Genomic DNA, 24,365 nt, shown 5'->3' on the forward strand with positions numbered 1-24,365 from the left:
AAAACAAATAGGGCCAGCTCAATACAACCACAAAATGGTGCCGTTCTCCTCACTAGGGAAGAAGGAGTAAGTGAAGATCTACATCATGAACAAGGAGGGGAATAAACATCTACATTGACATCTGCTGCCCCTATGGATCCTGCTGCCTGAGGCAGTCACCTTACCTTGCCTCATGGGTGGGCCAGCCCTATGCACAAGCTTGCTTCTTTTCCCATGTTGCATTTTCTACAAATTTCTGCTCCAAGTGGTTTGCAACCAAATAATAGTCTGAAGACAATACAGTAATCATGATACGTAATTAAAATGATAATACTGTTTACAACACTAAATTAACAATTCAATAATTAATAATTTAAAATCCAGAAAATTAAATAGACATAAAACACACCAACAGGCCAGTAATATCCCCAAATAGCTGTAAAGCTAATGATAGTAATAACTACAGCTAGGAGATTATTCTTCAGCAGATACATTCACTGCTTTGCCAATTCTAGCAGTATAGCCTGTCAAGATTTCTGAGCTGGGGGATTCTTGCTTGACAAGGGTCTCAGGGCTCTATCTTGGACTAATCATTGTTTCTCTGTCTCATGTCTTCCCAGAGTTGGTGCAGTAGTGCTTGTCTGCCAGGAATCTTCGTTTCACCTTGGAATGAATGGTCTACTTGGGATGAGGAAGAAGGTTGAATGAGATGGGCAGTATCTCAGTGGTAGCACAATTGCATTTTATGCAGAAACCCCCAGTTTCAATCCCTGGCATCTCCAGGAAGGGCTGAGAAAGCCCCCTATCTAAAATCCCCAGAGAGTTGCAGACAATCAGTGCAGACAGTATTGAGCTAGATGGTTCAGTGGTCTGATGGTGTAGTGAAGGGCTGCAACTCACTGGTAGAGCATCTGCTTTGCATGCAAAAGCCCCGAGGTCCAATGCCTCAGGTAAATTGGGGTGCCCTCTGTCTGAAACCCTGGAGAGTTACTGCTGGTGCTGAGCTACACAGCCCATTGTTCTGACTTGGTATAAGGCAGCTTCCTGTGTTCTTCAAGAGCCAAAGAAGATTCAGCTATGAACCCAGCAGAAAACCAAGAATGCTGGTAGTTGGTGGTGAGGTAAATTCAACTTCTTCTAGAATCTTCCTGGAATGACAACTCTCCATTGCCTGGCAGAAATGCTAAAACTGTTGCCCTCACCACCAGCAAAGAAGCCCCCTTCAAAATGGGGGCTTTGCTACTGTAATACTAGATTATTGTATTTTTTCGTGTATAAGACATCCCCATGTATAAGACACCCCCTATTTTGGGGGGAAGACAGGAGTGCCTGGCATGCTCTGGTCCATGGAGTCACGAAGGGTCGGACACGACTAAACGACTAAACAACAACAACAATTTTTGGGGGACTCCAAATTAAGAAAACGCCCCTCAGCACTACCCGTGTATAAGACGAGCCCCAATTTTAAACCTAATTTTTGGGTTAAAAAACCCCTAGTCTTATACATGGAAAAATATGGTATTTTATGCATGCTTTATCCTAATTGTTTCTAGTAAGAAAAGTCCATTATATTTAGGATTGCACAGAGAAAGTGAGACTGTGAGGGCCCTTTCCATAGACCAGAGACAGTGAACGTGTTACTCTCCATATGTTGTGCTGCAGCTCCCATCAGCCCTAGTCCTAGATAATGGGAGTTGGAGTCCAAGGTCAAAGGTTGACCAGTCCTGCCATGGACTTAAACCAATATCCAAGAATATCCTAAATAATTTCTGTTGTAGGCAAAGGACAGTTTCCATTAATATACACATGTTCCACTCCTGTCTCAGCCATATCTACTTTGGCTTGGTCATTACCACAGAATAGAAGATGGCAGGATCCACAAGGATTTGTTCTATGGGGAGTTAGCTCCAGGACCATTGGCAGACCAACTTTGCATTACAAAGATATCTGCAAACATGACATGAAGGCTGGCAACAACAACCCTGCCTTGCAAATGACTGTAGTGCCTGGAGACAGTCTGGTTGTGTATCCACAGCAGCTACCAGAGGAGGAATTACCTCTGGGAGGAGCACAGAGATGTAGCGAGGAATACCCTGTGCTCAAGTTGGATAGTCAAACAAAAGGCTCTGGCCAAGATAGTGAAGCAAAACAGTGGCCAGGAGGCCTGATCTTTATTGTTGCAACAAGACTTCAAACTACATCATAAAAGAAGCAGAGAGGAACCCTGAACAAAAGTTGCCCGTGGTTACCCACAACACCTTGGAAAAAGTGTCATGCACTTGTCATAAACATGTCATAAAGCAGGTGTGGCATCTGAATGGAAAGTTGAGAATTCAGAGTTCCCCCAGATTCTGATAACAGAGAGAAGAAATGCCATGGTGCATCTGCAGCAGCACAACCAGGCACCTTCATCTGATCTTGCTGCAACAAAACATGTCTCTCCCATATCGGTTTTTAAAGCCACAGAAGGCATTGCAACCTTCCAACTTCACCAACACACTCTGACTTCACCCTCAAAGACACACTCTCCCAAGACAGATGAATGCCAACACATATTTATGCACACTCTCCTCTGATATATGCTTTTACTGCATTTATTTATTTATAGGTTGGATGACTGCATTGCAGTATTCAGAATAATGCAGATTTTGAAGGATATTTGTATTTCAGTTTGTAAATTGTTTTGGGAAGTGGAAATTAGGTTGGTTCACATTAATGCAAAACTTGCTCCCAAGGGTCCAACAGAGAGAGCATACATTTAAGTTATACCAAAGAATAAGATAGGGAATTTCTTAACTATTTTGTTTTCCTTTAGACTTTGAACAATTTTGAGTCAATGCGTCATATGGTGATTGTAACACAACAATCACAAAACAATGATAAGGTAAAGAGGTTTCTCTTAATCTAAGACTGTTACAATTGCTGCTAAAAAGTACAACAGAATCAAGCCAAGCGAGGTGCACAGATTTTTCCTGTTTGCATCCTAGTCCATCTCTGGGCCATAACCTTATATACTCTGTTTTCTCATGACTAAGCAGAAGCTGTAAAACAAAGAGATGCCTGTACAACATTTTAAACAAAAGATCTTTCTAAATTATGTTCTGTTTTATTTAAGTTTCTCTAACTATATGTGACCCAAGGTAATGCTTGCATTTTATACTTTGATCTATAGATTTCCTAAATTAGATTTATAATTAACCTCTTTCAACCCTATTCATTCCCACACCATTATCTTCAAACAAGACTTTTCTTCTTTTTTTTTTACAGGAAGATCATTACTGTTTAACTAACTGTTTTCAACTGTCTTCATCTCATCTAAGGCATGTTTCTCTCTCTTTTGTCAGGTAAGTAACCTGCAGCTCAGGGGCCCCAAACACCACTGAGCCTAAACCAGAGAGCCAGTGTGGTGTAGTGGCTAAGAGCGGTGGACTCGTAATCTGGTGAACCGGGTTCGCATCCCCGCTCCTCCACATGCAGCTGCTGGGTGACCTTGGGCTAGTCACACTTCACTGAAGTCTCTCAGCCCCACTCACCTCACAGAGTGTTTGTTGTGGGGGTTTGTTGTGCTCTTATATTTGGATATGTGCGTATCTACAGGTATGTCCTGGTGCCTGCATGAACATGTGAAACTGAATCTGTAGATGGAATGCAGGAAATCCTGCTCACCATGTTCCTATCATTCTCAGTCCCTGAAAATGTCCACGTTGGCTGGGAAAAATAGGGTTGCCATATTAAAAAAAATAAAATTCCTGGGTTTTTTTAGGAAGACCCCAACATCCCAACATTGTTGAGGAAACCATTGTTGGAGGAACAAACCCCCAAATAGTTATTTTAAGCTGTTTCTGCTGCTTTCCCCATTGAGTTGCCATATGTCCGGGTTTCCCCTGACATTTTTGCTGATTTGACAAAATTCCCCCAACACCATTTTTACACCTGAAAACCAGGACATTTCAGGAAAAAGTCCACGGGAGGCTTTCACTTCTGCCCACTTGAACGCAAGTGGAATGCCTTGCATGATCTTGCTTTACCATGACCCACAAGCACATTGAGGGTTCTTTTCAAGCACAAGTACAAGCCTCCTTGCCAGGGGCGTCTTACCCATAGACGTTAGTGGCGCGGGGTGCCAGGGCATCAGATTTTGGAGGGTGCCACAGGCTGAGTGTCCGGGAAGGAGAGTCAGGGCGCCCTCCTTTCTCTGCTCTGGGACAGCCCACTCCTCTCCTCTCAGCCACCCATTGGAGCACGCTGTGTCCGGCTCAGGGAAGCCCCTTTGCGCCCCTTCCCGCCAGGGCTGCCTGGGTGCCTGGTGGGTGCAATTGGGGGTGGGCGTGGGGCAGGGCGTATGTGTCTCTACTGCCCCTCTTTGGCCACGTCACTGCCTGCGCACCTCCTTGTGGAGTCAGGCGAGCCACCTGATCTGCTTGCTGGTCCTCCTGTCGTGAGCACTAATAATAATAATAATAATAATAATAATAATAATAATAATAATTTTTATTTATACCCCGCCCTCACCAGCCAAGGCCGGGCTCAGAGCGGCTAGAGGGAGGCTTCACGGGAGGGTGCAGGAGGCCGTCTGGGCTGCGATCCAGGCGCCTCTTACTTACGAGCAGCACCGAGTGTGCATCGAACCATGCGATGTCAACGAGTCAAACCAAAGTCCCCCCCTTAAGAAAGGTAGACAACTCTGGAAAATGCGGGGGGGGGGGGCAGAGAGATATTTGCACCACGGTGCAGGATATGCTTAAGATGGCCCTGCTCCTTGCAGACCTTCCCCATGACTAGATGCAGACATATTGCTTGTTATTAATGACACAAAGTGGCACTTCAGAAAGAATTTAATGAGAGGCTGCTCTGCCCCAAGGAGCTTAAAATCTACAGGGTGTTCAAACTTCCCTCATGCATTGTTGCATGGGGGAGCATCAGCACACCCAACAATTATGCCTTCACTACTGATTGTGTGAGGACTTAAAAAACAAAATAAAAACGTACGTGGAAATGTAAACCTAAACTTCAGATAGAAAAATATTCACCCATGCATGGCTGCCAGAATATCCCACCTCTTGCAAGGCGTTGCCAGTTCTTGAGTATGCCTTGAGTATGCCTCATTGCTTCTAGACCCGAGTTTCCCAGCTGCGAAAATGAGAATTCATCATGACCTTCTTTGTTGGTTTTCATTATCTGTAATGATGTGGACTGTACCAAATTCAATCAAAACTGATGTTTTGGCCAAATTTGAGGTGATGGGGCTGAAACAGGCATATAATTTAAGGGCAGTGGTCCCTAAACCATCTCATGATGGTCTAGGGGAAGGCGATAATTTACTGTGATGATGTTGGAGGCATCTGTCTCCTTTCCCTAACCAAAGTTTCAGTCAATAGCACATGTGAGGCTACAACGGAGGGAGTGGACTTCCTTCCAATATGTTTCCTCCACCCACCTTACCTCTATCAGGTGATTCTAGCCATTAACTGCATTTTTGCTAAAACCCTAGCCATGGTACCTTTGCAATGCTGCTGCAGGCAGAAATGCTTCCCAATACAGTTGCTAGAAACCCCAGGAGTGGGGGATAGTGCTCTTGTGCTCAGGTCTTGCTTGATCAGCCACTGTGAAAACAATGTTCGACTTGATGGGCCAGTGGCCTGATCTAGCAAGCTGTTCTTATGTAAGGTGCAGGGTGGCAGGGGAAGAGCTGCATCCACTGCTTTGCCCACAGTTGGTGTCCCCCTTCTCCCAAACCATCAGGACATAATGTGGGGGCCAAGCAGTGAACAGCAGGTATGAGAGGGCCAGTTGTGTTCTGTTAAAGCAGAGATGGGAAACCTGAACCCCTTTACTTAATCTAATGTGTCTTGCGTGGTGCGGAAAGAGCAGAGGAGGTGGCAGAAAGAGAAAAAGTTAGATGGAGAAAAAGCATTAGCAGAGGATTCACAGAGAAGCCCAATTTAAGAGTTTGTAAATTCCTAATACCTTTTGTCTGAGATCTTACTTGACTGTTACTTGCACTTAAGTGGAAGCAATCTGTTCCACTCACTCATGTCATCAAGCGGCACTATACAATGTCTCCCTAATATTATCAAGCTATGCAGCCTCTTAGTGCTAAAGCATTCTTTGGCTTATGCTAAGCACCACATCTATAAATGCCTAAAGAAATAAACATACTGGCCAAACACCCCTGAAATAAAATGTATGTGGATATATAAAATATGCTGAATGACAACAAATTTTATGTGCATGGAAATGACGGATAGATTTCAAAAGTACCTCAGCTTGACAGAACTGATAGGCTGGCAAAGCATAAATGTAATTTCCCACTTCTTATTAGGTGCTAGAAGGCTGAGATTAAGTGTGAGCAAAGATTCATAATGCACTAGACTTAATTTAAAAGCATCTGCCGCTTATTCCTCTTCATTGGCATCACATTCAAAACCAACAAAGAGTCTAGTGGCATCTTAAAGAGTATCCAATTTATTATGGCATAAGCTTTAGTGCACTAGAGTTCACTCCAACAGATGCATATAATGTTATCCTAAGTGGGGGAATTGTAAGCAGTGAGGCCTGTAGCAAGTGGAAGGCAAAAAGCCAGTGATGTACCTAGTGTTAGACTGGGGTCTGGGAGACAAGGGTTCAAATCCCCATTCAGCCATGAACCTTGCCATGTGACCATCTCTCAATCTAGCCTACCTCATAAGGTTGCTGTCAGGATATAATGAGGAGGAAGAATATCATATACACCATCTGAAGCTCTTTGGAGGAAAGGTGGTGTAATGATTTCTGGAAGGCAAGAAAGCCCTGATAATAAGTAATGACTCTCTTACTTCTTATAATTTCTGAAATTAGTAAATGTGGTGTCAAGACAGCCTCCTGAAGCGATGGTCTTAAAGAGGTGCTGTCCAAGAACAAAGACAGGTGATAGCAGAGTTTTTACCCTGGCAAAAGGTGAGATATTCAGCATCAGACAAGCAAGGGTGAGGCGGCCAATATTACAGGTGGCATGATGTCACCACAGGAAAAAGTGCCTGCTGCAGGAGGCTTCTGAAATGGAGGTTGTCAGGGTGACAGTGCTACATGCCCATGTCACCCCAAACCACCATTTCAGTTTGGAAACTGCCCAGAGATTGGAATTCATTCATGCAGCTGAATGGCCCAGAAAGGAGTAGCCATGTAAAATGTCAGAGCTCACTCTCCTGTTTGAGAAAATATATTTGCTGAAGGAAAGTCACCATTAGACAAACTAATATGCCTTTCAAGCAGCAGTAATGAGTATCTAAAAAGGGAGATGTTGTGAAGGTCAGTGAAGGAAGAAAAAAGTAAGCGCAGTTCAGCCAAAACCCACGTCTTAATGATTTCAGTTGATGCATTTGAAAAGGACCACAGTCATGATGAGGTCTGAGAGACCCTGGCCTTGCATGGGAACTCTGAACTCACCCCCTGAATATTCTGCTTCCTGTTTAAAATGAAAGCCTCCAGTTCTTCCCCATTGCTCACTACAAAGAAAAAATGTTTCTGTCTTCCAATTTCTGGCCAATGAACGGAACAACTGGCAAGCACTTGAGCCTTCTTTTCTATTTCTTCTCTCTCTTTCTCTCTCTTGCTCTTAAACTAGTTAGTGCATTAATACATAGTTTATTGAGCTACTTCTATTTGTGTACATCTGGTTATTCTGTGATGGTTCCCTGATGTTTCTGGCTCAATGTATCTGCAGATGCAAGCAGACACTGGCAGATTCTCTTCAGCAGAAGCCACAAATGGAAATTCATCATTCTAAAGGTTCACCAGCTCACCAACAAGGCATCTGGCACTATTGGTGGACTTTGGGCGGCACCCTGTGTGATGCTAAAATCCGGTGCCCCCTGCCTCTAACACTCTGTGCTTTGTTTGTTCCACCCTAAAACTGCCTCTCCTGGCACAGTTTAATCCTGTGGTTCTTTATCCTGCTTGAACACCCCCCCCCCCCAAATAATGAATCTTCCACTTTATCAGATGCAAAGTCCTTTTTCTGAGCAGTCACTCCCAGGATATTTGAGGAAAATTGGGACTTGGGAATTCAGAAGCAGCAGGATGTCACCTACAGAGGGCTGTTGGAGGAAAGTGGGTGCTCTATTTGAAGGTGTCTTCTACATGAAGGACCATCCTGCCCCCCCCCCCCGTTAAAGATAAAGCATAAAAAAGGAGAGCGGACACTCTGGACTTGTCCATCAACACTGAAGTACCTTGATAGCAGACTAGGCCAGCAGCTGGGATACCTGGTTACTTATGGTTAGGTGTATCTCTATTTAAATTAGAAATTACTGAATTTGCATCTGTAAATAGAAATTTGTGTATGCAAATATTTATTGTTAAAAATGATGATACATTTTCTCTCCCTTTGATTTTGGCTTGTAGCTAACCAAGCCATACTTAGACACATTGATCCAACTTAACCAAAACCATTGTCTACTCTGACTGTGATTTAGCTGAATTCTAGAATTGCAGAGTAGGAAGGGACCCTGAGGGTCATACAGTTCAACCCCATGCCTTACAGCAATCTCAACTAAAGCATGCATGACAGAGTAGAATAATATTTTAGGAAGCTAGTTTACCACTTAGGGAGGAATTGAGCAAAATAAGAACACACAGTTTCCCGTATAGCTCCCTAAGTAAAAAAAACATATTTTTAAAAACAAGCTAGAAATTGGGCTGGGGCTGTGGCTGGAATATTCCTGAAGGTGGCAGACCCCCATAATTCCCTTGTTGACTCCATGCCATTATCCACAAAAATTTCCTTATTTTAACCTGTGAAATATGGCAGACTATCCTGTCAGCAAGCAGAGATTCAGTATGGAGTTCAGCATGCATCAGGAGCCAGCACAATGCAGGGTGTTTGTGGGGAGAAAGAACATTTATGCAATTTATTAGGCACAGTTGGAAGGTATGTGAAAAATGATGTAGTTATCCTTGGGAAGTTATTGTGTATCAGAAAAGCTTCCCCTGCATTCAATTTGCGTATGTTCTCTTGTAGTGTAATTACAAATGGCCAGTTAGTAAAAGGCTCTAATGTCAGACTGAATTAGTTTTCCAAAGCTTGTCTAAAAACAGGAGGAAAAAGCTAGGAGGGACTTTTATCATCATCATCACCATCATCATTATTATTATTAGTATGTGTGTAGATAGGGGTCTGCTATGGCCTAGCAAATGGGGACTATTAGAATACCTCTTCCAATGCTTCTCTGCTGAGAGGCAGATGGATTTGTGAATGCATCCAACATTTAATGAGGCTTAATGTGTGAAGATGAGAGCAGCTGGGGAGGCTGTTAAAAGGGAGCGAGGGAAGAAAAAGGAGAATGTGCACTGTAGAGTTTAAGGGAACCAAGCAAAACAGAAGATGGCATATTTGGCACATTCTTTTCATATAGCCCAATCTATTGCAAGGAAGGAACTTTGGGGAAAAGAGAGAGGGGCAAAGTTGGAGGAAAGGAGCATTGCTCTAAGATTTACCCTGTGAAAAAGGAGATGTGCATCTTTGCAAAATGAAGCTCAAGGCTTCTGCATTGCAAAAGGTCTCACCTATTCAATTTATTGGAGTCCACCCCCCCCCTTATACTTTTGAGAACAACTGTCAGAACTGGTGGGCAGGCAATTCAATACAGGAATCACCACAGAACATAGGTTTGATTTAGTTCTGATTTAATATTTGTATGTTCAACAATGAATGGGCAACTATTATTATTATTATTAATAATAATATTCATTAAATTTGTATACTGCCCTTCACCCAAAGATTACAGGATGGTTCACAACATAAAAATACAAAATGAGAACACAAAGTACATCATAAGATCAAAACAAAACAAAAAATACCCCCTTCAAACACATTTAAAAGGCCACAGAATGTTAATCACCCAAAGGAACATTTTCACTCTTCAAGTCATACTGTGCAGCATGAAGCAATAGGATGGATAAAAACAGACTTCTATTGGAATAAAAACTGTCCAGACCCATAAATATGATTCAACAGCTCAAATAACAAAACTTGTTCCAAAACAGATACAAAAACAAATAATGGTACATCTAAATAGTTGTATAATATCATGTGCATGTCCAGTACATCACAGTCACTAACTGCTGTTGCCACGTGCCCCATATCTCATGTGCCCTCTATACTTCCCCTTGCTCAGAACCACTGTGATTTCAGAAGCCCCCACCCCCTCCCCAGCAACTCTTTCCCAGGCACATCCTACGTTGGTTAATTTAAAAACAACAAAAACCAAAAATTAAAAGCACACAAGTTACATTTTTAAATTCCTGCATTGTGGGGACTAACAGAAAGACAACAAAAATGAATTTTGGAAGCCCTTATGGTGGCTACTGACTAAGAGGTAAGGAAAGCCATACCCTCCAAGTGTCTCTATTTTCCATGGACAGACCTGGAATTACAAAAGCCACCTGAGCTTCTGATTTGATCCTGGAATGTCCCTATTTTCCCCACCAGAATTGCTGCCGCTGAGCTTGGGGAGGAGGATTAGCCAGTGCTTATCCTGAGTTGCAGTGGCGGAAAGGTCATGGGGAGCATCCCATTGCCTCCCCATGACCTTTCTATGGCCACTGCTGCCAGTCTCCTTCTCTCTGATAGGAAGTGCTGGGGGGGGGGGAGGAAACAAAAATGAGTGGGTGAGGAGGGGGCAAGTGACAAATGTCCCCATTTTCATCTGAGGGATATTGGGGGGGTATGGAAAGAGAAGAGTGTATGCATGTGTTTTGGGATTGGGAAATGGCAGGGAATGGCCTCAGGGTGTGCGGGAAGGGGGAACACAGGGATTTTTTCTATGCCCTAGATTTTGGTCCGAGAAGGTTTCTGAGAGTTGCCTATCAGTTGATGTGGGTTTTCATGACCCATACACAGGTCAATTCTATCTATGGCTTGGGAGAACTTCATGGCATAAACTACAGATGCAGTATGGATTTGGCCATGCAGAAGGTGGTACTATCCCCACCCTACCTTTCTGAAATCAGAACCATCTTGCTTTGATAATGTATAAATCATGCCTTAGAGAGAGCTGGGAGCAGCACACATGTCAGTAGTGTGAAGCAAACACACCAAAAAGCCTTCTCACAGAAAGGGGAGGGTGCATGTTATTAAAGGTGAATAGATATTTGGCAGCCTGTTCTCTTTGTGCCTTGCATCTGAAATCCAGTATTTTGGGGGAAGGCTGAATTGCAAAGTAGAAGAGAGGCCTGGGAGATAGTACTTATCATGGAATGAGATCTGTTTCTGCCATACTTAATCCAGTGTAACACATGATTACAACAGTAATGCTTCTCCTTTTCACATACTCTTGTTCTGAAACATTTAAATATTTCAAAAAACATAGTTAATCATTTATGTTAATAGGAGTAACCACACTCAGCTTGATGGGGTGTGTCATTTCTTGGGCAAAATGAACTCTTTGGGGGGTGTATTTTCGTCATATTAAATACTCTTACAGCAAAATATACGTAGAAAAACATCTTTGCACATGTGGTCTCAAGCAGTAGACTATTTTTATCATTATTTATTATACTGATCCTTGTATTTTGAACTGAGAGCAAAGTAAGACACCTGATGGTGATGAAGGGAAAAGAAATCACATATTTGGTGTCTGATTCTGACAAATCAGTGATGGACAAGAGTTGTGAGATTTGGACTGGCTGTCTGAAAGCTGAGTAATATGGTGAATTGCAAACATTTAATTTGATGGTTATGGTAATTTAAAGGTTTCATTGGATAATTCTAATGTATTAGTTCGGTTACCGACATGCTGCAGATCACCCTATTTCACCTAGGAATAGTCACTTTTTCTGGAACTTGTTCCTGGTAAACTATTGGCCACATTTTTTGCCATTAACTTTTGTTATATATAATTTATTTCTTACATTTATATCCCACATTTCCTCCAAGGTGCTCAAGGTTCCCTCCCCTTCAGATTTTCTCCTTGCAACCCTATGAAGTAGGTTAGTCTGAGAGACTGTGGCTGGCTCAAGGTCACCCATTGAGCACCATGGCTGAGTGGGGAATTGAATTCTGGTCTCCCAGATCCCAATACAACACTCTAACATTCTAACCACTATGCCACACTGGCCGCCTGAGAAAAGTGTCTAGTTAGGGTTGCCAAGCTGCCTGCTCATGATTTCTGAGTGTGTGTGTACCCTGTTCTCTAGGGAACTGCACGCACATGAATAATAGGACAACCTCCAATGCACAGTCCATCATTCCACACACTGCAACTGCTGAGGTATAACTGCAGGTAACACTGAAAAACGATGCTCTTCAAATAGTTCTTTTTTATATCATTTTTATTAAATCTCCAAAAATATCTATTCAAATATTTATTTAAGCAAAAGATTCTGGAGCAAAGGATACTCCCAAACCATGTGTTTGCTGCTTTGTGGAAAACACAATCATGTCTAAATCAGAAAATCAATTCATCCAATGTACCAACTGCACTTCTGACCTGTCTAGTTTCAGTTTCAGTTTGTTTACCTGCATCCAGCCTTTCACTGGCCCCAGAGAAAGATGCATGACCTCTAAAACAATCCTGCACCACCTAAAAGGTTAACAAAACTAGATTTCCTAGAATCAGATGGAAAGGTGAAATGCATTTGGCCATTCTGGTTATACTATGACAGTGCACCCCAAAGCTCTGGACAGCCTATCCCAATGGATTCATGTTGACATTAAAGTCTTAACTACGTAAGATGAGCCTTGCTGGTTTAGACTAACGGCCTTAACCATTCCAGCATTCTGTTCCCACGATGGTCAATGAGATGCCTCTGTGAAATTTGTAAGTAGAAGACATTCATACTCACACTCTTACCCAATGACAACTACTCAGAGGCATGATGCCTCTGATCTTGAAGGTAGTGCACAGCCATCAAAACTAGTAGCCACTGAGAACCCCCAAAATTAGTCTATTTCCCTTATGAAGCATTTCAAAGTGGTGGCCTTGCCTACGCTTTGCAGTAGCAAATACCATAGTTTAGCTTTGTGCTGTGTGAAGAGGTACTATTCCATCAAAGTTGGTGGCCATCTCCACATCTTGTTATTCCCAGAGCATACTTCATGCCACATTGGTGTGGGATATTTCTTAGTGTTATAGCAGCATTAATTGGTTCTTTTATACTCACAATCACTGCTGAATATAGTACAGGCTGAAGAGACCTGTACTAAAATATTACAGCTGTCTGATTTAATAAGATAATTGCTGTCTTTCTTCATAAATATTGTGCTTTATTACTCATTGCTAGCATGGCACATGAGGAATATATAATTTATATCAATTATATATGCTAGGTGCTCATGGAATGTGATATTAAGGAGATGTATTTTGCAGAGCTGCCCTGGACTGAATGATGTAGTCCCACACCAAGGAGTTGTTTTGGTATGAAACATCCATTGATAGTGGACCCCAGTGTAGTGTTGCATGCCACCCCAGGCTATGAGCAGTGCCAGAAGCCAGGGCTTTCAGGTGCTTAACGAGGGGTTGTGTTTCCTCAGAATGAGGGAGAGCGGAGACCGTGATGTCTTTATGATATATGGTTTATTGACACATTTATACAACCTGAACCTACAATGGAAGGACTCCTAGAGATGGTAGACTTTGAACCTGGAACCTTTCACATGAAAATATTTGGTTTACTGAGCCAGGGCCCTCCCAATGGTAAGGACTCTAACTCAGAGGCACAGCATCTAAATGTGGGCACAGAACTTACAGTAAATAATTTAAAGACATAGAAAGGGCACAGGATAGAAGCTGCTATTGTGACAAGGCAGTTTAGTAAGCCTGCAATTTACATACATTTAACTTGTGCGCATTCAGCTTTACATAGGTGGCAAAATAAGTAAGTAAGTAAGTAAGTAAGTAAGTAAATAAATGGACAGAAAAGGGTGGGCATCTGGGAAAAAAGGAATTTGGCAATCCCACGCATCATTACATCCAAAGTGTTTTGGCTACAGTGGTACCTCTGGTTAAATACTTAATTCGTTCTGGAGGTCTGTTCTTAACCTGAAGCGCCACTTTAGCTAATGGGGTCTCCCGCTGCTGCTGCGCCGCCGCTGCACAATTTCTGTTCTCATCCTGAAGCAAAGTTCTTAACCCGAGGTAATATTTCTGGGTTAGCGGAGTCTGTAACCTGAAGCCTATGTAACCTGAGGTACCACTGTATATGCAGTTTTGGCTTCAGGCAAGATCCCCAGATTATAACCCCCATGTAAATTGTGGGTTTACTGTATTCTGGACTTTTACCTCCCAGACACCATGACTTAGATTAGCCCTGCCTAGAATCAAAATGATCAAGTGGTTGAAGCAACTCCCTTAGGATGAAAGATTACAAGTTTGGGTGGATGAGGGGCATTGATTTTGGGGAAAAAATATGTAAGGGTGAGGGCATGATAGAAGGCGTATAAAATTATTTATGGTGCATTTCTCTTCCTTTCTCATACTTCTTGAACCTGGGGTCATCCAATGAAGATGTGTGTGGGGGAAATTCAGTTCATACAAAAGAAGATACTTCTTATTGCTGAGTATAGATAAACTATGGAATGTGGTCCCCGAGGAGGCAGGGATGGCCACCAAGCTGGAGGGCTTTAAAAGTGGATTAAACAAGTGCATGGAGGAGAAGGTTATTAGTGGGCACTAACCATGGTGCTGTGCTTTACCTACACCATCAGAGGCAGCATGCCTCTGAATATCAGTTGCTGGAGATCACAACTGCTTGGGCCCTGCTTGCGTGCTTCTCATAGGCATCCCGTTGGCCTTGTGAGAACAGGATGCTGGACCTTTTGTCTGATCCAACAAGGGCTGTTCCAATGTTAAGGCACCACCACCACACAATGGAGTTTGGGCAGAGCAGATATGTTTCCCTTTCATTTTAATCTCTCCTGCAAATGGACTTGCCACAAAAAGTGATTTAAAACAATTACTGAATTCAACAATAGCACTGTTTTAATACCCTCCAACATATTTAATTAAAAGTCTAAATTTTAATTATGTGTATGTATGAGAAATATGATGTGTGGCAAGTATATTTATGGAACCAAGGCGAGGGGGGTGATCCCTCCACATCTATAATGGAATAATAGCACATCAACTGGTGTGGAAACCAAAACCTGCCAACGGGTACAAACGGCATTTCTGAATGTATTCTACCTGCGTCGTGACTAGGAATGTCTGAGAATTCTGACAAAAATGGAAATGTGGGAGCAGGCATTTGTGATTGTGATTGTTTACTTATGTGCCACTTTTCAGTCAGAAGAGATCCATAAAGCAACTCACACAAAATAACACATATTTGCAAAATTAAAATACAATGCAATTGATAAAACAACAAAGACAACAAAATCTCTCTCTCTCTCTCTCTCTCTCTCTCTCTCTCACACACACACACACACACACACACAACCAACCAACCACATGCATTTCTATTCTTGCCAAAAAAGCAAGGGGCAGAAAAAAATGTCAGGGAAAACAAGAATAAGCACCTGAAGACTGCTAATGTAAAGTGGTAAAGTTCACTGCAGTTTTCTGTTGCCTCTTAAAGCTGCATGTCTAGACCTTGCCTCTGCCACCTGCCAGCATCCTGAAGGAAAAGGCTTGGAGCACCATACTCCCAGTGAAGACATGAGGGATGCTGCACCAGTCCACAGGCAGACTGAAGAGCCCCATCTCAGGGATGTATCACTTGCCCCACCCTACCAATGATCCTATTGCAAGCCTGCCTTGTTAATCAGTCCTTCATCATTGTACCTTGAACCTCTGGCAGCACAGTAGATGGGAAAGCAAAAGACACAGAAGCACAGCTCTACAGCAGGTTTGTACTCTGGATGAAGGGTCTACTTGGAAGGAAAAATCTACTCAGGAGGAAGGAGAAGGCCCAATTGCAAGCCTTCCTATAGGAAATGAGTTAGCAGAGGGCATGGTAAAGGCAGTGACTATTCAAGCCCTACAGTCTCCTCCAGAACATGGGAAGCTGCTTTAGAAGGCTATTGGGCCAGCTGGCTCAGAAATGTCTAAATTGACTGGCAATGACTAGGGTTTCAGACAGGACATTCCTGGTCTTACCCGGAGATTGAAACTAAGCCCTTCTGCATACAGGGTAGACACAGTGGGTCTCTCCAAGGTTTCAGATGGCGATCTATCTGAGCCCTACAAGGGTTGTAGATGCCAGTGATTGAACCTGGAACCTGCAGCATGCAAAGTAGATGCTCTTCCATTGAGTTATGGCCCTTTCTTTAGACCGTTGCTTGATTAACAGCTCCCTTCAGAGCTCATTAATGCTCCAGCACATTGTCGACTCTGCTTCCAGACACCATGCCTAGTGCTGGTCTTGGGCAACGCCTCACATAATGTACACTATTCTTCTCCTGAGATGTGCAAGGGAGATGCTGCCTTTTGTGCTAGAACCACTTTTAACTCTGTGAAGTTCAAGCTGGTCAGGAGAGAATATAGCAAATTGAACTTTTCAACTCCATCTCTCCTTGCCTTGATGGCAGCCAGGCAGCCTGACAGGTGGGGGACGCAAGTTCAGCATGAGTGAGTAATAATGGAAAATGTAGTTTTGCAACTTTTCTCTGTCAATAACAAAGCTCATCTTTCTGGGCCAGCAAGACGTTGCATGCAGCACACATTTCAAATTCAGTTAATCTCAGAATAATTCAAAAATCAAAGAGCTTATTCAACCATCAAGATAGACCAGATTGACTTGCTGTGTATTCATAGGAGGGAAGAAGGAAAGAGAAAAGAATCCAATATTGGAATCAGTAAAAGCAGCAGTGGTTTTTTTCCTATTCATTTTAAATTGTTTTTAGACCACACAAGCTCACTGTGAATACTAAAAAAGATACAAAAAGAATGCTTTACGACTGCATTGTTTGCATTATTCAAGCAGCAATAAAATACATTTTATGTGGGAAGATGCAATAAGTGCTTTACTTTCTCTGATTCTTCCCATCTCTGTTTGTGTGTGTGTTTTAGTTTCATTTAAATGTTGTGTGTATATAACAAAGTTCCTTGTAAACAAAGGGCCATGATTGAAATCCTATTGAAAGGACTAGAAATAGCATTTGCACTTGTTAAAGTGCTTTTGAATTCTTATTTCATTTATCTTGATTACTGCCGTCTGAATGATGTCATCATTACTTTTGCCTGATAAGTCCATAATTCACAGCCGCTCTCCGTGTTACAATTTCCCTTTATGAGGATGCACCTGCAATGCCATGGTGAAAGCTGAAGCCTAACACAAACTGTTTGCACAATCAGTTATTCCAGGTTAACTATTCACTTTAATGTCTGGTGTTTTCATAGGTTCGAATAGGAAGCTGAAGACAGATAAAGGAAATTTCAGGTGAGGACATACTTGAAGTTAGCAAAGCTTTAAACCATATCTCAGCTTGACAGTAGGTTTAACAATAACAACAACTTCAGCACAATAAAAATATTAGCTAGAGGCTTACTGAAAAAAATACGTATTAAATCTGATGGGGAAACATCATAGATCAGTCACAGAGCATCTGCTTTGCCTGAAGAAGGTCCCTGCTTCAATATCAGGCAATACCAGGGAGGACTGGGATAGACCCCAGTCTGAAACCCCAGAGAGCCACTGCCAGTCAGTGTAGGCAAAACTTAGCTGGATGGACCAATGGTCTGACTTGGCAGAAGACGGTTTCCTATGTCAATACATATCAAAAATAAGAGAAGGAAGGAAGGAAGGAAGGGTTTAACTAATTCTGAGGACATCTGTGCTCATTTCATCTCTTCTAATAATTGTCTTTTTCAGTGTATAACACGCCTGCGTGTATAAGATACCCCCTATTTTGGGGAACTCAAAATTAAGAAAAAGGGGGGAGATTGCCCCCCTGTATGAGACCCCCCCTTTTTAACATTATTTTTTAGTAAAAAACAACGACCCTAGTCTTATACACGGGAAAGTATGGTAACTTCATTTTGATGAGCCATCAAGCATTCAATAATGACTGGTGTCACTTAAAGAACAGCTTGTAAACCCAATGAAAGATATAATGAATGAAATATTAACAAAAGGAGAAATCCCAGAAACTTGGAAGGAAGCTTATATTACTTTGATTCCAAAACAAGATACAGATCTGACCTTGATCAGAAATAATGGACCTATTTCATTATTGAATAATGATTATAAGATATTTGCTAATATTTTAGCTAATAGATTGAAAAGGGTCTTAAATATTTAGGTACATCCAGATCAAGCAGGATTCCTTCCAGGTAGACAAATGAAAGATAATATAAGAAATATTTTAAATGTAATAGAATACTTCGAAGTAAGAAATGAGAAAAAAGCAGCAATAATGTTTATAGATGTGGAAAAAGCATTTGACAATATATCTTGGGATTTTATAAAGAAAGTGATGGAAGAAATGGAAGATGGAGTAAGGTTTATAAAAGGGATACAAGATGTATATACAGAACAGAATGCAAAATTAATTATCAATCAGGTGATAACGAATCAATTTAAAATAGAAAAAGGACCGAGACAAGGATGTCCGCTATCACCTTTACTATTCATCTTGGTCCTGGAGGTTTTGAATAGAAAGAGATTGGGAAAAGATGTGGAAGGTGAATTTAAAATTTACAGATTGTATCTTATTGAAAGAGAATTATATGAAAATGATGTATAGATGGTATATTACACCAGAGAAAGTGGCTAAAATGTATAAAAGGGGATCAAAACTTGTTGGAAATGTAAAGAAAAAGATGGCACATTTTATCATATGTGGTGGGAATGCAAATAGGTTAGAAATTATTGGGAAATGATATACAGTATAATGAACTGAAAAAAAAAGTTTAAAAAGACTTTTGTTAAAAAACCAGAAGTATTCCTCCTAGGAATTTTAGATCAAGATATAAAAAAGGAAAATTGGAAATTATTTATGTGCGCAACAACAGTGGCAGGAATTATATTAGCAGAAGCTTAGAAGACAGAAGAAATACTAATGAAAGAACAATGGCAAGGGAAACTTATGGAATATGCAGAACTGGCAAAACTAACAGATAAACTGCATGAAAAGGACAACAAAGACTTTAAAAGAGAATGGGAAGCATTTACAATATATATGAAGAGACAACATAAAGAACTGGACTCATTGGCAGGATTTGAGTAAACAATCACAATTGTATATAATAATAATAAAAAAAGATTATATGTTTTGGAAAATTTTGGGGAAGCAGAGTGAACAATATGGAAATAAAACAATATGGGAGTATGAGGGAAGTCCAGGGGAGGGGGTAGGAAAATATGGAAAACTGTTAGAGAAATATTGTTAGAGGATGTATATATGGAAAAACCAATAAAAAATATTTTAAAAATAAAATAATGACTGGTGTCAGTGCCTTACATTTTCCCATTATGCTTAAAGGAGGTGTCAACTATCATGTGCTCCACTAGCCTATGTATACTTATCAGAAGTAAACTCTACTGCACATAGGAGCCTCCAAGTGCCATTCACAATCATCCTATTCACATAGGTTATCCTAGCACCGGACTTCCGGAATCAAGATAAATCTTTTTGGGGTATATGGAAGGCTTTACTGCAGGAGTTACCTGTATGTTGCCTTCCAGATGTTGTACTATATCCCTGTCCACTGGCCATGTTGGCTGTGGTTGATGGGAGTTGTAGTCCAACAGGATCTGGAGGGGACCACAATGTCTAGCCCTGCTTTATTGCATAGAAGCAAATGGCTAGCAGTCTTAATATTATTGTTCCACACCCAATGTTCTGAGCAGTAAGAAGTTTTTGTAGGAAATTGCAGTCAAACATAACTACGAATGAGTGCTACTTAGTTCATGAAGGGGGTTAAGACCAGAGAACTGTGTTCCTAGACTCAGTTAGGTTACACCTCTTCACCTTTGGTGAGGGAGGAAGTGAAGCCTTTTCTCTTTCTTTTCTTCACTCCCTCTTCAGGCCGTGTAATCAACTAGTTCCAAGCTCACACTGCATGTTTGAAACCATCTTTCTGTATTTTGTACCTAATAGTACCTGTGTTCCCCTTGCTGCTGCATGGAACAATGCACAAATCAGACCTTTGAATTTTGTAAGCAAAGTTACTTAAGAGTGTGGTCTGTTCATTGCCAGAGGGGTAGAAAGAGATTCAATTGCTGTGGCAGATTAAACAAGATATGAAAAGGGGTCTAACAGCCTACCTTCCCATGCTGTATTGCTGCTTAACTCTGTGATTGTTTTAAACTTTGCTGGGGGCTTCTTCCAATCCCGCCCTCCAGGTTGTTTGCAATTTCACAGACACCAAATCAGCACAGTCTTCAGAGGAGCAAGGAAGAAGGGATCCCCGATTCAGATAGTTGCTAGTCATTAAGGCCCACCAGCCTACCAATTTACCTGTCAATGGGTATGCCAAGGTGAGAAAATGTGCCCAGCTGTGCATCTGAAGTCTTCTGGTGGGATTACTGACTCCCCTGCCCCTCTTCTGCATAGTCAGAACAGACAAAGGCTGTTTGAAATGTGCTTTTATTCTAGCAGAGTTTGTGGCAGGAAGAATCTATGAAGAAAAATGGAAGTGAAACTAAAAGTGGAGTTGCTAAAAATTAAATATACTTTGTTTCCATGGGAAATGGTTTTGCACGAGTTTGTGCTTGTTAAAGGAATATGATTTTTTTGGGGGGGGGGGTCCTGACCCTTCCCAAGGTTGGAATGCATTAGTATTTATTTATTGTGTTTTATTAACTTTCTTGGTCACTTTTTTGCCATTGCAATGCAAAGCAACATACAATATTTTAAGCGAACAAACATAAAATAAAACCAGCAATAAAATAAATCAAAAATACAATTCTATTTTTTTTTTAAAAAACAACTGGATAAAAACACTCCACCCATGCAAAAAATGCAACAAACATTTAAAAGCTAAAGGCCTGATGATAAACAAATGATTTTGCTTGGCACCTCCAAAGATAAGTAATGATGGCACCAGTCAAGCCTGCCTGAGGAGAACATTCTCCCTGAGGAGAACATCCAGGAAGCCACCACTGAAAAGGCCCATTTATGTGTTGCCACCTTAAGGACCTCAACACTTGGAAGGGGCACAAGAGGAAGGGTCTCTGATGACAATGACAAGCCAGGTTGGAAATGTAGCCCCTAGCAGATTTCCACTGGGATAATTTGCCTTCCACTTCAAAAAATGTTTCTCATATCCCATACAAGTATATGCTATGATCCTCCTCCTCTTTACTCTAGTAATTGAACCCTTGGGACATAAACAAGACTAAAGAAAATTGGTTGCTGGATGGTATCAAGCCGAAAGGATCACTCACTGAGATTCTTCCAAATGCCAGAGTACAATACATTAATGATGCCAAAACAAAAAAGCTTCTGCCACAAATGCAATTGCCTCATCTTTAAGGTGTCACAAGGCTCTATTGTTTCTGTAGCAACAGAGTAAGTTGGCTACCCTTTGGGAATTTCTGAAAACCAAAAACTTAAATATATCCATCATCAAATAGAAACAGCAGAGAAACTACAACTGAGGGTGCATTTTCTTTTATAAACTAATGCAGAAAGTGCATGTGCTACTTAATGTGGAATTTAACCTTCCTTTGAGTACTCCTCATGCAATTTTTTGAGTATAATACTCAGAGGAACATTTTAAACTACTGCAGGAAGTTAAAATGCTTCAGGAACACAGTCAATGCAAAAAAGGCGGATGCTTTCATTAAAGACACTTGAGTTTCCTGAATTACATTCCACAATACTCCTCTTTAAATACCCATGTACGTAGTTCTATACAGCGGGGTGGTGGGGAAGAAGATAGAAGAGCAGACTTTTTATCTTGATTGAAACCTTGGAAACACACCTTGGTTACAAACAGAAGCATCATTGCACACCAGACAATTGTTCCATTTTCCATGCAATTCTGACTGTGATCCTTGACCTTGTCCCATTATAAATGAATTGGAGAAGTTTTCACTCTCTCTCTCTCATAATACTTGAACTTGAAGCCATTCAATGAAGCTGAATATTGTTGGAATATTCAGGATGGGCAAAAGAAATCCCTCCTCACACAGAGCATAGTTAAAACTATGAAACTTTCTCCCACGAGATGTAGTGGATGGCCAGTAACTTGGATGTCTTTAAAACAGGATTATACATATTCATAGAGGGTAAGACTATGAATGGCTACTAACCCTGGTGGATACGTTCTTCTGGTGGAAGCAGTAATGTTTCTGAATGCCAGTTGCTGTGAAATGCAAGTTGGGAGAGTGCTCCTGCACTCAGGTTCTGCTTGCAGGGTTCCCATGAGGGCTTGTTTGGCCACTGTGAGAACTAGATTGGCTCCCTCAAATTTTGATCCACCATACTCTTATTCGGTTCTTTTTACTGTGCATTCATGATGATTAGTGCTCATAATACTGTGCTCATGTTCTTATTAATTACTTACTTGGCCATGTTGTTATTGTTTAGTTGTTTAGTCATGTCCGACTCTTTGTGACCCCATGGACCAGAGCATGCCAGGCTCTCCTGTCTTCCACTGCCTCCCGCAGTTTGGTCAGACTCATGTTGGTAGCTTCGAAAACACTGTCCAACCACCTCATCCTCTGTCGTTCCCTTCTCCTTGTGCCCTCAATCTTTCCCAGCATCAGGGTCTTTTCCAGGGAGTCTTCTCTTCTCATGAGGTGGCCAAAGTATTGGAGCCTCAGCTTCAGGATCTGTCCTTCCAGTGAGCACTCAGGGCTGATTTCCTTCAGAATGGATAGTCTCCTCCAGCACCATAATTCAAAAGCATCAATTCTTCGGCGATCAGCCTTCTTTATGGTCCAGTTCTCACATCCATACATCACTACTGGGAAAACCATAGCTTTAACTATTCAGGCCTTTGTCGGCAAGGTGATGTCTCTGCTTTTTAAGATGCTGCCTAGGTTTGTCATTGCTTTTCTCCCAAGAAGCAGGTGTCTTTTAATTCCGTGTCTGCTGTCACCATCTGCAGCGATACTTGGCCATATCTAAAGCTTATTTATACAGTTTAGAAAAACTGTATATCCAGCTCACTGATTTTACAGAAGTACGTAAGAGCTCCTTCATGCACTCACCCAATACATGCATCAGGATTCTGCTGGCTAGCTATGTCCTTCTCACCAAAGTGTCCCCCAGTCATGCCTTCCATTACCAGCTGTGCATTCAGCTGCAGTGAGAATGGGCCCTGCACACATATAACTGATAGCAGAGGGTGGGGCTAGATGGCATGATTGAGTGACCCATTCAGGAATTGGGCAATACAGTGGTACCTCGGGTTACAGATGCTTCAGGTTACGGACTCCGCTAACCCAGAAATAGTACTCGGGTTAAGAACTTTGCTTCAGGATGAGAACAGAAATCGCGCGGCAGCAGGAGGCCCCATTAGCTAAAGTGGTACCTCAGGATAAGAACAGTTTCAGGTTCTTAACCCGAGGTACCACTGTATGTTGTTGGTTTTTATGTGTGTGTGTGTTTGTACCACTTTGTCTAGTGAACACTTCATGCATTGGATAAGTGGGTTGTGTGTATTTGTGGCAGAGTTATTCAACCTTAGATCTCCAGATATCACATCCCTAACCAGCTTACCCAATGGTCAGGGACAATGGAAGTCGTAGCCTAATAACCTCTGGAGACCAAAGATTGAAGGATATTGATCAACAGAAAGGTTGCAATCCTCCTCAACAAGAGAAGGGACTATAGATTAGTGGTAGCACAACTGATTTGCAAGCAAAAAGTCCCTGATTTGCTCCCTGGTACGTGTGTGTGTGTGTGTGTGTGTGTGTGTGTGTTTGTGTATGTAAGACTTCTGCATGAGACAATGGAGGCTGCTTCATTAGGGCAAGCTCATTCTCCCTTCAGCCAGCCCCTACCTGCCTGCCTCCCTTCTTTAAACCAGTCCAGAGGGTGGCACTGCATGCCAGCTTTCTCTAAATTTATTTAATGTTACATAAAAAGCTGAACAAATGTAATTGCATTGCATTGTATTGAAGTTGCTGGGAAATCATGTCTGTATTTTTCCATGGGGGATGAGATGGAGACCTGCTGTAAATTTCCATTGCAGAGGTGAGGTGATCTAACTCTTTGCAACCCAGTTGTATGCATTCATAAGACTTGGAGTGGGTTACAAGATGTTTGAATATGGTAACGAAGTAGGATCCTCTGTCTTAGACCACATTGACTTTGTTCTCAATTGCTGAAAATAAGGGACATTCTTTCTCACTGGAAAAACAGCCTGAAGCAGATAGGCTGGAAATGGGGGAGAGAGGGAGCTTTGATTTTATCTCAAAAGCTGGATTTCAGCAGTTACGTATGTCTTTAAGCCTTATACTGGGAGCAGCATACATATATCCAAGACAACATATTGTTTTTGTAGCTGGCAACA

At 41.7% G+C, this 24,365-nt stretch overlaps 1 long non-coding RNA gene across 1 annotated transcript; it reads left to right on the forward strand.

The window, feature by feature from the left end:
- Window positions 1–2,762: 2,762 nt before the first annotated feature.
- Window positions 2,763–17,339, forward strand: LOC310669787. The gene is made up of 3 exons (XR_014507389.1): window positions 2,763–2,863; window positions 3,247–3,323; window positions 17,295–17,339. It is a non-coding gene; the product is annotated as an uncharacterized lncRNA (long non-coding RNA).
- Window positions 17,340–24,365: the final 7,026 nt, after the last annotated feature.

The sequence above is a fragment of the Podarcis tiliguerta genome, assembly GCF_965153285.1.
Source record: "Podarcis tiliguerta genome assembly, chromosome: Z".
NCBI lineage: Eukaryota > Metazoa > Chordata > Lepidosauria > Squamata > Lacertidae > Podarcis > Podarcis tiliguerta.